The following is a 14,698-nucleotide window of genomic DNA, read 5'->3' on the forward strand; positions in this document are numbered from 1 at the left end:
GGAGGGTAGAGGGAATAGTGCAACAATGAATGAATGGAAACCCAAAATCTCTGTAAATGTTTATGAAAATGAATAAAATATAATTATAGAAAGAAAAAATAATTCCATAAAAGAAACAAACCAACCAACCAAACAAACAGCAAACCAAGCATAAACGATGATCCAACACCCTGTGGAAGTTATTAAAGAATGTCATGAATTTCATATCCAAGTAGAATCTTGCTGAAGACTATGAAAAAACACGTGTAGCAGCATATCAGCAAGAAAGCTGCAGAAATTCAAGGTGGATTCAGAAGAGGATGAGGAATAAAGAATGCCAAGCCTGATGTCAGAGGGATCTTGGCTGTATAGAGGATACCAGAAAGATGGTTCCCTGTGTTTTAATGAGTATGCAAAGTCGTCTGACAGTGTAGAGCATAACAATTATGGAAAACTTTGAGAAGAATCTTGCTTAAGTAGAACATATACATGAGCCAGGAAGCAATTGTTCCAAAAAGTAAGTGCAAGGGAATATTGCATGATTAAAATCAGGAAAAGTATATGGTAGCAGTATATCCTTTTTCACGGTTTTATTTAGTCTATATACTGTATTCTCACCACTGGACCAATTGGCAGCATCAGGATGGATGGTGAAGAGACTGAGATTGTTAACAACTTTAGTCAGCTTGGCTCCACGGTCAACACTCTTGGCACCAGTAGTCAGAAAATTAAAAGACTTATTGCGATGGGAAAGTCTGCTGTTAGGGACCTCTCCAAAGTACTGAAGAGCAATGGTGTCACTCTGGAGACTAAGGTGCATCTGATACAGGCTATGGTCTTTGCAATCACTTGTTATGCATCAGAGAGTTGGACAATAACTACGGAGGATAGAAGGAGAATTGATGCCTTTGAGCTGTGGTGCTGGAGAAGAGTATTGAATGTACCATGGACTGCCAAGAAAACAAACAGATTCATCCTGGAGAGGGTTAAACCAGGCTACTCCTTGGAGGCAAGGATCCTGGGGCTTCGTCTGACATACTTTGGACATGTTGTAAGGAGGGACAGATCCTTGGAGAGGGACATTGTGCTTGGGAGGGTGGAGGCACGGTGCAAGAGGGAATGACCCTCTATGAGGTGGACTGATTCAGTGACTGGGGTGATCGGGATGGGTGTGTCAGATGCCTTGAGATTGGCACAGGATAGAGCAGGGTTTAGGGCTGTTGTACACAGGGTCGTTATGAGTCGCAAGCAACTCGATGGCACATAGCAACTTGTTGCTATGTGCCTTTGAGTCAGAACCGATCCATAGCTGACCTGCCAGTGGGCTTGCAGGGGCTGTCAATCTCGTGGGAAGAGATCGCCTATCTTTTTCTCGTGGAGGAGATGGTGAATTCTGTGTTCCTTTGGATTGGCAGCACAACTCCTTACCACAAGGCCACCAGAGCTCCCTCAATACTTAATCAATGTATTTGCTAAGCAAACAATCCAAGAACCTGGATGTGTGAAGAATATAGTACTAGGATTGGATTAGCTCCTGTTAGGGAGCTCTGATGGCAGTATCCATATGGGTAGTGCTGCCAACCCAGAGGCCTTGCCTCTCTGGTGGTTCAAATCCACTAGCAGTTCCTCAGGAGAAAGATGGACCGTCTCCTCCTGTGTGACGCACAGCCTCAAACCCAACGGAGGGGCAGTTGTGAGTTGGTTCTGACTCAACAGCCGTGAGTTCTATGCAGAAGACATGATCTTGCTGAAAGTGAAGAGAACTTGAGGCACCTACTAATGAAGATCTAGGTATAGACTACATCTTGACAAAAAGAAAACAAAATTCCTCATAACTAGACCAATAAGTAAAATCAGAAATAGAGAAAATACTGAAGCTAAATGGGTTCTTCCTAGAGAGGGTCAAACCAGCCTGCTCCTTGGAAGGAAGAATTCTGAGGCTTCGATTGACATACTTTCGACATGTTGCAAGGAGGGGCCAGTCTTTGGAGAGGAATGTCATACTTGGAAGTGTGGAGGGACAGGAAAGAGAAGACCCTTGATTGATTCAGTGACTGGGGCAATGAGGGAGGTGTGTCAGAGACAATAAGGCTGGCACTGGATAGTGCAGGTTTCAGGGCTACTGTACATAGATAGGGTCGCAAGTGACTTGACGGTACATAACCACAACAATCAAGGTTTCGGTTTCACTTCAATCTAGGAAGTGTCAGTTAATAAATCAGAAGCCTTATGTTGGACAAATCTGTACCAAAAGACCTCTTTAAAGCACCAGAAGCAAAGAACTGAAAAAAGGACCGAGATGTGTCCAAATTGTCAGTCAGAAGAGTCCAAGTAGCTCAAGGACTGCAACAAGGTCCAAGAAGCAACAAGGACTGCACGCTGAGAAGTCCAAGGTTAGGTCATCAGGGTCAAAGACCGCAGTGTCAAGTCCAGAGGTCACGAGCCAGATGCAGAACCAGGCAAAAAAGCTCTCTTGCTTTGGCTGAGTCCAGGTGCAACCCCTGAGGAGACTTCTTCATCAGATCAGGTTGGCTACCTCTTTACAGAGCCCTCTCATCCTGCCTCATTAACATCATGTTGTTGTTGTGTGCTGTTGAGTTGGAACTGATCCATAGCTAGCCCCCCAACAGGTTTTCAGAAGCAGTAAATCACACAGAGCAGACTGTCCATTCTTCTCCCTTGGAGCAGCTGGTGGGTTTGAACCACATGCCTTTAGGACTGCAGTGCAGTTTCTTCCCTTCAGGTCACCAGAGTTCTCTCACTCTTTCCAAGACTCTGGAGACTAGAAATCCCAATTCAGGGTGCCACCCGAGGGTAAAGTGTGCTTTCTCCCTATTGCTGACAGAGGAAAGCTTCCTTAAGCACCCAGGCGAGGCTCCTTAAATACTCCATGTATTCAAGCCTCCCTCGGTGTCAAGATGCTTTCTAGTGGAGAACTTGAGCCGTAAAGGGTTTATACTCCACTCCTGGTGGGTATATCTTGGTGGCACCGAGCCCCATCTCTCCCTCACCCACACCTCCACCCCCAGCTTACTTGCACAGGCCACACCCAAGGGAATACTCGCTTTCATGGGTCAAGGCTGTGTTGAATCTAACCTTGATCCTCTTTCAACCATTTGGTTGAAAAGACTGCATGATAATTTCTACAGTATGTCATTGGTGGTGAGTACCATCAAGTCAGAACCAACCCATAGCTGACCCTCCAGTTGTTTTTCAGAGGCATTTAATCATATGGGAGGAGATTGTCCATCCTTCTCCCACAGAGCAGCTGGTGGACTTAAACTATGTGCATCTGTGATTGCCGCGCAGGTTCTTACCACTAGACTACCAGAGCTCCCTCATTACTTACATGTATTTTGGGAGACATGGTTCAAAAACATGACAGTCCTCCAAGAGACATGTTTGCTCTCTGCCACTTTAAAGACTGTCTTCTGCATCACATTTTCCCAGAGCAATATTTCATGTGATTTCCTGATGAGTGCTAACATCATGTCTGTTCAATATTTGCAGTGTACACATTTTGCACATTATTGGTAATCTTCACAGTGCCGGGTCTTTATCTCACTAAGAATAAACCGAGTCTGTCTGTGCTAGAACCTGAACTTGGGCACTGGTCTTGTGGCTTCCAAAACCTGGGATCGGGTTTGACCAGTGAGTTATGATTAGGGCGAGTCCAATCTGAGAGAGCAAAGAGCATATTCCCTCCAGGCTCTGCATTGCCCCCTACTTTGATGGGATTTCTTGTTCCACCAGGAAGGCAGCAGAGATTGGAGGTGACCACAGATGCTCCTGGTGGAGGCCTTTGAATTGTGATGTTGGCAGAGAGTCCTGACAGGCTGCCAAAAGAACAAACAAATCTGTCCTGGGGGAAGTGCAACCAGGGTGCACCTTAGACACGAGGATGGTCAAGGTTCATCTTACATACTTTGGACATGTGGTCAGGAGGGGCTGGTCCTTGGAAAAAGACGTCATACTGGGGAAGGTGGAGGGTCAGAGAAAGAGAGGAAGATTCCAAGAGAAACTGACCCAGTGAACAGTGCGACTGAGCATGGCAGAAATGATGAGGATTGCACAAGTTAGGGCAAGGTTCAGACCTGCTGTTCATGGTCATAGTCGACTCAAAGGCTCCTAACAACAATGAGAAAAAGAGATGAGTGAGATGTGGTGATGTGAGAAGGTTCTGGAATGAAGTGAGGTACTCCTCCCAGATGGGGTGGTGGTCAGGTGGAGTTCACTTTGTGAATTTTAAGCACGCTATATAGTACCCCTGTGTCCTTAAGCATATGTTAAAAAAAAAAGGTAAAAAGTAGGGCTGTGCTGGTGTGGGGCAATCTGGGGCTGTGTTGGCTCTACTTCTACAGCTTGTGTGTGTTAAGGGATTACTGTTTACTGCTCAGAGTAAGGGAGCTCTAGGGGTCAAGTCTGGAGTCAGTTGTGCTGTGAGCCCAAAGGCTTCGTGTCTCCTGCAGCCCAAATCTGCCAGCAGTTCCAGAAACTCGATGGAGGGTCGCTATGGGCACCACCTAAGGTGCAATTGGCACCCATCAACTGCTGTTCTCTGAGAGAACATATGGCCTTGGAAACCCGACTCCGTCGGAGAGGGTGGCTGCGAGTTAGAATTGGCTGCAGTGGGGTTTTTATAGGTGCTCTTGGGGAAGCAAGGCAGTGGCATATTCTTTTTATAAAATGGTTTTTATTTTTTAAAATTGTGATTTTAGTGAAAGTTTACAGAAAAGTTGGATTTTACTCATTCATTGTTGCACATGTCCCTCTCTCCCCTCTCCCTTCCCTAGTTCACTTAAAAAAAAAAAAAATCACTCATGGTTGCAGTTTCCGTCCTCCCCCATTCCACTTTGCCATGCACCTCTTATTCTTACTGTTGTCATACATATAATGCCTGATCATATATTCCTTTTAAATAGTTCTTTTCTTCCTCTGTTCCAATGCAATGCTCATTATCTGCCCACTCTTTTCCTAGTTCCTCCCTGACCCCCAACCACATCAGTCTTACTTTATAACAGTGGTGCTATGAAATACTTGTCATTTTATAACTGAGATATTTCATTCAGCTTAATGTCCTCCAGGGTCACACATGTTGCATAATGTTTTATGAATTAATTTTTTAGGGCTGTGTAGTATTCCTTTGTGTGAATATACCATAGAGTTTTCTATTTTTTTGTTGATGGGCACTTGGGTTGCTGCCATCTCTTTGCTACTGTGAATAATGCAGCAATAAACATGGGTGTGTATACACCTGTTTGAGTCGCAGCTCTGATTTCTTTAGGGTATATTCCCAGTAGTGGAACTGCTGGGTCAAATTGTATTTCTATTTCCAACTTTTTAAGAAAACACCAGACCACCTTCCATAGCTATTGCTTCATTTTCCACTCTCATCAGCAATCTCTCCACAACCTCGCCAGCATTTGTGTGCTGCTCTGTTAAACTCTTTTTAAAAACTTCCTAATTAGTTTGCATATTCTCTTTTATTGCTCACAGTTTTATTGCCATTTTCCAAATACGAATGCTCGGTCATATAGCTGGAAAGAAACGGTGCAGAATTAGAGCCAGTGCTGAGCTGTCCATCTTACAGGATGGTTCTGAGTTATGAGAGGATGCCTTCATTCCATTGTGGTAAAAATATACACAGAAAAAGTTACCCATTCAATAACATTTCCACGTATAACTCAGTGACATTGATTCTCCAAGTTGTGCAACATTCTCCAAGTTGTGCAACCATTCTCACCATTCCTTGCAAAATTCCACCACCACTGCCAGAACTCTTTCCCCCCACTCACTTCCACCTGTGGTGGAAGATTTGGTTTCTCTAATATTTGCTTACTTTGTATAAATGAGAATATAGAGAGTGACCCTTTTGTAATTGATTTCACTAGGCAGTGAAATGTCCATCCCCACAGTGACATCTGCCAGGAGGTCAAGTTTCTTGGCACAGTAACAGCCCTTGTATGCACCAAGTTTATCCACTCATCTGGGGATGGGCATTTTGCTTGTTTCCAATTCTGGGTTCTGTGAATGAACCCAGGTTTCTCACTGTGGTTCTACCTTCATGTCTTCTCCACATACACATAGGATTGGGCTTGCCAGGTTACATGGTAATTCCGTGGTTCAGATTTTTGAACCATTTCATTTAACTGTTTTCTAGAGTGGCTGTCTGGACATCTTGTAAAACACTACAAGTTGTAAACTCACTCACTGCCATTGAACTCAAAACTAACTCTGCATTGGCTTCTGGTAAGAGGACCATGAGTCAACACGGGTAGAGCTTGCCCATCTGTCTTCCTAGGAGCCATTTGTGGCTTTGAACCACTAGAGAGGCTCACCCTTTGGGTTAGCAATGTAGCTCTCTATGGATTACACCATACCGTCCTTATTGTCATGGATCGTTCAAAGCTGGCATATGCAGTGCCTCCCAGGCACTTCCTTCTCCAAGGCTGGATTTCACTGCAGAAAAGTCAGTGGCTTGGGGTTCCCTCCTTGCTCTGTAACTCTGCTGGGGTGGAGGCTCTAATCGGTGGGTGTCAGACATTCCATCCTGAGTGTGAGTGAACTGCCCACCTGGGCAGGGCGAGGGTGTGACTGGTCAGCTGCCCCTGAAGGCACTTGCAGGGTCCCCTTCCCTGTGCTCCAGCCACCCACAGGCCAACCTCCCTCCTCTGTCACCCACCCCTTGGGCAGCATTCCCAGATTATCGCTGCCAGGCACTGTCTGTGCACTCACCCCTTATCGCTGAGGGGTGCTGGGCGCTGCCTGTCTCCTCGGCTGTGAGGGTCACTTCTGCAGGGGTGCCTGCACCCCAGCCTGCGACCTTTGAACCGGTCTGCGGATGATGGCCTGTGCCTAACCTTTTAAAGTTGCTTCTCAAACTGCACATCAGAAGAGATTTTTTTTCCTCTTTTATTTATTATTTTTTTAACTTTTGGGATTTTTTTCCCCCCAGCACAGTCTGAAGTATGGAAATTCTCTGGCACTAACTGGTGTTCAGTGGAACTGAATTCTACAAGTTGAGCTTTCTGGGTGCCCTTTGGTTTTTGTTGTTGCCGTGTTTGTTTTTTTCCAAACTGTGGGAAGAATATACAACAAAACAGTGGCCAACACAAGAATTTGTACGTGTACAATTCAGTGACATGGAGCACAGTGTACAGGGGGTGTGACCATCATCACGAACTGACTGAAGACTTTAAACTTGCTGCCTCAGAATCTGTCCTGAGACCTGTCCTAACTCCTGGTGACCCTGGGCCAGAGCAAACTGCCACAGGGTTTTCCAGGCAGTGCTGTCTTGGATGGGAGACTGCTGGTTAACGTCTGGCTAGCAGACCTCTTGGTTGGCAGAGGCTAGCTGCAGATAACCTCTTGCTCAGCGGCGGCAGGCTTATCCACTGTCCCACCAAGGCTCCTTCACCCCACTCCCTGTGGGGCGTGTGCCTGCTCTGTACTGTGAATGTGCACCTGGGTACGAATCTCTCAAAAGTGGTGTCTGTGGAAATTATATTCCTGAAGAAGGACTTGAAATCTGAGCAGTCTGGCCAACGACAGCTTGAGAGTAAAGGTGCAACTGAACAATAATGGTATGATTGATTATATAAATACAGGCTATATACAGGAGCGAGATCTATCCAGGAAAGTCGGCCCCACGAATAACACCGACTCCCTCCTTTGAGCCCAGGCAGGCGTGGTCTCCCTCAGGCACTCTAGGAGCCACAAGCCAAGCACAGTATCATTTCTCTGAGACCCACCTGGCCAGAGCTACAGGTGGGCGTTAAAGGAGCCCTGAGGTGTCTCTTTCAGGTTGAGAAGTGCCAGCACTCAAAAAACTCATTACTGTGGAGTCAGAATGGACTTACAGGGGCCCCTCAAGCGGGTTGCTGAGGCTGTAAATCGCCCGGGAGGAGACTGCTCATCTTTGTCCTGCTGAGTTGCTGCTGTATTTCAACCCAATTGGTTAGCCATGCAGCTCCCCCATTTATGGGAGGAGAGCGCAGACCTTTGGTCTGCAGCTCAACTGGTAGTGCACTATATCCCCCAGGGCCCTTTAACCAGTGATTTACATTTCAGCTCACTTTTTATTACTTATAAAATGCTTACAGTTCCGTCTACCATAATCTAGGATTAAGGCACTGTGGTATACATTATTTTTTTTTAATTGTTTCCCAAATACAGAAGTAAGTATTTATTAACATCTTCCCAATACAGTACTAGACAGAGTTGGTGACTTCCTACACAGTACTAGACATGGTGGCATATACTCGTAAAAGAGATGATAAAACCTTCAGGCACTAAGAAATACTAGTGTAAAAAAAGTCCAAGTTTTTCAAGTGCTAGGAAAGAAGTAATTGTTGTTGTTGTTGTGTACCATTGACTCAGAACCAATCCATAGCTGACCTTGCAGAGAATTTTCAGATGCAGTAAACGGTAGGAGATTGCCCATCCTTCTCCAGCAGAGCAGCTCAGATTCAAACCGTGTGTCTTTGGTATTGCAGAACAGAAACATACTCCCTAATTTTAAATATATAGTATCTAAATGCCACATTTAAAGACTTTACAGGGAAGGTAGGACTTTGGGGGCCGGGGGAGTGTTTAAAAATAGCTTTGTCTGTTGTGCACAGAAACTATCTCAAATTTTCAAGGATTTCAGAAAAAGTACTTTATTTGGTGATACTTCAAAAAAATTAAAAATGTTAATAGAAAAAGCAAGCCTAACTGAAAACCCATTAAGTTAATTTTTGAGCTGCATCTTAGCAGCATAGGTACTGCTGAGTTGGAACTGACCCATAGCTGACATTTCAGAGGGTTTCAGAGGCAAATTGCCCACAAGAGTTGGTGAATTTGAACCGTATGCCTTTACCTTTCCTTTTTTCAAGCCCGAATTGTATTAACAAGTCTGATTCTGCATCTTCTTGTACAAGATTTGTCTGGTTAGTCCATTTACAGAGGTCACAAAGATCCAGGTTACATTAGAACTATCCCAATTCTCTTTTCCTTACCTTTCTAAACTTAAGCTTTTGTTGTTGAGTTGGTTTTTTTCTGATTAGTTTTTTTAAACACACAAAAAAATCAGTAAAAAAAGTTTAAAATTTATTCTATAGGAGATGTTTTGGAATAAGAAACTTGGTACCATGAGTGAACTGTGAATGAACTTCTAAATTCATCAGAACATCAGGGATTGTGCTCAATGCCACCTGATAATCTTCTAAACATAGGGCTTAAGGAAATGAAGCCAATTGTATAAAAGACACACACAGAAAAGTGTGTCAATACCATAGGTATAGTATTTTTAATTTAAAATAAGCTTGCTGTTGGATGTCATCAAATACTACCCATAGTGATCCTACAGCACATATGGACCCTGCCCTGTCCTGTGCCAGCCAGCTCATCTCTGATATACTTGAGGCCACTGTCAGTCACTGTGTCAATCTATCTTGTTGAGGGTCTTCCTCTCCTTCTCGGGCCTTCCACCTTTCCCTGCATGGTATCTTTCCCCAAGCACTAGCCCTTTAATCTTGCCTACAGTATGTGAGACTAAGTTTCATCATTGCCTGCATGAAGCACCCTAGTTGCACTTCCTGCAAGAGACTCATTTACATTTGTTCTTTTGACAGCCCATGGGATATTCAGTACTCTTCTCCAACATCATACTCAAAGGTATCAATAATTCTTGTTCTCCTTATTCATTTCATAAATTTTGGATGCAAGTAATTGATTAGATTAGGCACACATAAGTCTTTAAATTGATATTGCTGCCCCTTAGAACTTTGGAGAGATCCTTGGCAGTACATTTTCCCCCAATGTAATACGTTTCAATTTCTTGACTGCTAGTACTAAGGGTGCTGATTGTTGATCTAAGTAAGATGAAATTGTTGACAATTTCAGTCTTTTTCCATCTCTCATGATATTGCCCAGTGGTGAGGATTTTTGTTTCTTGATGTTCAGATGTAATCTATATTGAAGTCTTTGATTTTCTGTAGCTATTGCCTCAGGTCCTCGTCACTTTCAGCAAGCATGGGTGTGTCATTTGCATAATGCAGGCTGTTGATGAGTTTTCCTTCAATCCGAATGTCACATTCTTGTGCATAAAGTCCAGCCTCCTGAATGATTCTTCAGCATGCAGATTGAACAGGTATGTAGAAAAGATGCAGCCTTCACACACAACTTTCTTAATTTTAACCATGCAGAGTACTCTTGTTTGGACAACAGCTTCTTGGTCTAGGTAAACGTTTTGCAAAAATAAGTTAGATTTCTCATGTTTTAATAACAAATTTGTATTAAATCAAGAGGTTTAGTGACATTTCTACATCATGTTTGTCAGAAAAAAAGATATAGTGTCTTGCCCACATAAGGTTATGCTTTGTCTTGCTGCAATCCCAATGCAACACGTTATCATCAACCAGCTGCTCTGAGGAGGAAGGATGGGCAATCTCCTCTCACGCGATTAACATCCCTGAAAACTGTCTGGAAGGGTCAGCTATGGGTTGGTTCCGACTCAATGGTACCCACCACCACCACCAATGCTTAAAGGAAGCTCTGGTGGCCTAGAGGCTAAGGGGTTGCATTGTCAACCCAAAGGCAAGTGGTTCAAATTCACCAACTGCTCCACGGGAGATGGGCAATCTCCTCCCATGTAATTTACAGCCTCTGAAGTCCCACTAGAGGGTCAGCTATGAGTTGGAATTCAACAGCAAGTGAGTGAATAATCCTTAAGAAGACTGGTTAGAACAAAATCTTTATACTGCCCTTGGCCCACAAGGAAAGGGCACTATGCCTCAGACAACTCCACATCTTAGGAAGTGGCTCTTTTAAAAGAACTGTGAACTGTACCAAACCCCAAACCCCCTACTGTAAATTCCAACTCACAGCTCAGCCACATGCTAGAGCAGAACCGCCCTGTTGTGTCTCCTGGGCTGTAATTTTTGAGTTGGCACACTGTTTCCTCAGCTATGTGGAGCTGATGGGATTTCAACCTGCAACCATTTGGTTAGAAGATGAACACTTAACCACTGCACCCACCAAGACACCTTAATGAGATCAGTACACTAATCTGAAGAAATACCATAGGTGAATCTAATTTTACAACAAAACCAAAACTCCTCCCTAAAATGAGCTAATTAGACTGGTAGATTGTACAACACTGGCATTGTCATGAACATACTGTGGATAAAACAGTTTTAAAATGTAAAAAGTAAATATGATTAAAGTTCTGACTCTCATCTGTCTCACTGAACCATCAAATGGCAGCAGAACTTGAAGCACCAAGTAAGGAGTGCTGCGCTGGGCTGTGATAACCACTATCACGTTTTCTAAAACGAGAGCCTCTTTTTACTGGAGTGTTTGTCAAACTGGGATTCTCTGGCAGCCCTTCGCCACCAGGAGAACAAGGCACATTGTCCTCAGGGAAGGCATCCATCGCTGCAGGAGATGCACCTAGACTGTCCTACAATGAACACTCGGGGACGGCCTTGCTTTCAGGCCTCATGACATTTTTGTCTTTGACAGGGTGCAAACTTCGCACTTTTTCTAGTGTAAATACGAGTTTTCCTAACAAGTTTCCACTTTTCCATATGTTCTGGCTTTCTTGGGAAGACCTTCAACATGATGGATTGACACAGTGAACCTGTCAGATACTGAGGAGGGCACCTAAGGTTAGGGCAAGGTTCTGATCTGTTGTTTATAGTGTTGCTGTGACTCACTGTCGACTTGATGGCACCTACCAACCAGTGAAGCAGCCGCCTGGAGAGGACTGAGGCCACTCAGGTCACTTTCTGTAGGATTCACTTCTCAGGCTTGAGGGGAATGGCTGCAGAGCATGCTGGGAAGGGTAGTGCGTGCGAGAATTATTTTAAAATCAGTCTGCTAGTGGGCCATATTTTATGATCTAAAATGGGAAGTATGTTGTAAAATGTAGCCTCAATCACCAGGAACAAAATTAATTCCTTTTTGGAAAAATATGAAAATACTAAGATCCCTGAGAGTTGCAGTCTGTGCTTTGCTCGCCCAAACGTTGGCTTGCCCGAGCTCCCCAAGCTGCTCTGATTCCGCGAAGATTACTTAACCTACTGCGGCAGCCTGTAGCCACCCTGGAGGACAGGGCAGAACTTTCCACAGGATTCCTGAGGCTGCAATCTTTCCTGGGACAGAAAGCCCGGGCAGAGCCCCACCTTTTCTCCCTGCAGTTGCTGGTGGCTGCAAACTGGTGACTTTTTGGCTAGTGGTTCGTTGCTTAGCACACTGCCTCACCAGCCCTCCTCCACAGCCAGAATCAAAACCAAACACTGAAACACCTTATGGGGCAATTCTATTCTGTACCACAAGGGTCTGTCATGAGTTGGAAGTGACTCAGTGACAACAGGTTAGAATTCACAGAAGGTGGAGGTAGGTGAAACGTGGATCAGTGTTCCATCCCTCACTGGTCTGTAAACCAAAAGTGATGAAGACACTATGGACAGCTGTGAGGTGGAGAGATGTGCCATCTTCCAGCCAGACCCCACACATAACTAGTCTCCCTGTCAGTACAGCTCTGTGGGGGTGAAAAACAGGCTCTCCATCCTATCTCACCATGTGCACTTAAAAGGTGGAAAAGAAAAAAAAAAGCAGCAAGGTATCTTTATCGACACTTTGAAAATCAAACAGGCTGACCACAAAGAATGGTTAAGAAACTTGAGTGTTTTATTTTGTACTGTAAAAAAAAAAAAAGAGATAGAGACAGAAAGAGAAAGAGACAGAGAGACAGAAAGAGAAAGCAGCAGCCTAGGTCATTGATTGGTTTGAATAAACATTATTCCCCCTCCTGGTAATATTTGTTAACTTTTAACTTCCCATTCAAAAACTTCCTAACTTCAAGTACTTGAAATGTACTTAATTTTTTCCTGCTTTTAGAAAGGACACTCGCAAAAAAGAAAGGACACTCCCATAATATTCAGCTGAATTACAAAGTTGAAGAATTTATTTTAAAACAAAGTAAAAATCTTTAGTCACATGGAATTGAAACAAATGGGTAATTTCCTCATTGCATGGGTACTAACTTTCATTTTCCTGAAGTACAGAAAGTAGGGGAAAAACCAGGCATACCTGTACAATTCAGATCAAAGATGAGAATGCCGTTTTTAAAATGAATGCTAAGGCAGGCCTACCTCTCTTAGTTCGTTAGAGCTGCTATGACAGAAATACTGCAAGTGGGTGGTTTTAACAAACAGAGCTTTATTCACTCACTGTTGAGGAGGCTAGATGTTTGCATTTGGGGTTCTGGCTCTAGTGGAAGTCTTTCTCTCTGTGTCAGCTCTGGAGGAAGGATGGTCCTTGTTCTTCAAGGTTTCGATTCCTGGGCAATCGATCTTCATGTGGTCTGTAACTATCTTCCTCCTTCTCCTCTGAGTACTTTATCTGCCCCTTTCATATGGTGTAAGAGATTGACTCAAGACACACCCTACACTAATCCTGCTTCATTAACCAAATAGAACCCATTCCAAAATGGGTTTACAACCACAGGTATAGGGGATTAGGATTTAAAATACATCTTTTTAGGGGGACATAATTCAATCCATAACATTCCACCCTTGGCCCCCAAAATTCATGTCCTTGCCACATGCAAAACACATTCACCCCATCACACCATCCCAAAAGTCTTAAATCAACTCCAACTCCAAAATCTCATCTTCTGAATCATCTAAATCAAATATGGGGCATATTCCATCATGGGGCAAAATTCCTCTTCATCAGTGAATCTATGAAATCTAGAATACAAGTCATCTGCTTCCAAAATACAATAGTAGAACAGGTATAGGTAGACATTCCCAGTACAACGGGAAAAACTGGAGGGCAATAAAGAGTAATAGGCACCAAGCAATCCTAAAATCCATCAGAACAAATTACATTAGCTCTCAAGGCTTGAGAAGAATCTCTTCTCTGAGATCAGGTGGGCAGTGACCCAGTCCTGCAGACTCTGGGTGCTGGTCACCTCAGGGTATTGGGTGGAGGCCCCTGAGCCCTGGGCTTTAGTTCCGCTTTCCAAGCCCATTGGGATGTCAAGTCAGCTCTCTGGCTTTAGAAGGTCCCGTTCCTCTAGTCCATGTGAGTGGCGACCTCATTTCCATGGCCTCACAGACCCCCTTCTTCTGCCTCTTAGACAGGGTAGTGCTGCCTACTCAGCTTTGAGTGATGGCCCCATCACCCTAGCACACTTTAATGGCAGCTCCACACTCCAAGTTGGTGAAGACTCAACTCTGAAATCTAGGAGCTGCAGGCCCACCTTTTGAGATCCAGAAGTCCGTGGCCTCACCCATTGAAACAGAAAAAGCTCGGCTTCCTGTGCTCTTTGTAACAGCTCTGCTGGTCTCTGACCTGTTCCAAGGAGGGTCCTCTTCTTTTCTTGAAGGATAAGAGATGTAGTTCTTTTGACCTGTTTTCTGCCTGCTGAATTCCAAAAGGCAGACAGAATTCTTTCCTTTCATTCTTTCTTTAACCTCTTTAGTCTAAATTGATAGGTTTTCCACTGTGTTCGTTGATTAGATCCTTCAGTTGGGACTATCTCTTTAACATAAGATTGTGTGGTCACATCTAGGACACATGTCCTCAATTTGTGCCACAGAATTTTCCAACTGTTTTGTTTTCATTTGACACAGTTAATTTTTAAGTTCATCTTGTTCCTCTTGCATTTTACTATAAGCAACAAAGAGAAACAAATCACAGACTCTTTGAAGATCTCACTTAGAAA

This window comes from Elephantulus edwardii, unplaced genomic scaffold (assembly GCF_000299155.1).
Source record: "Elephantulus edwardii isolate Elephantulus edwardi_28Jun2011 unplaced genomic scaffold, EleEdw1.0 scaffold00135, whole genome shotgun sequence".
Taxonomy (NCBI): domain Eukaryota; kingdom Metazoa; phylum Chordata; class Mammalia; order Macroscelidea; family Macroscelididae; genus Elephantulus; species Elephantulus edwardii.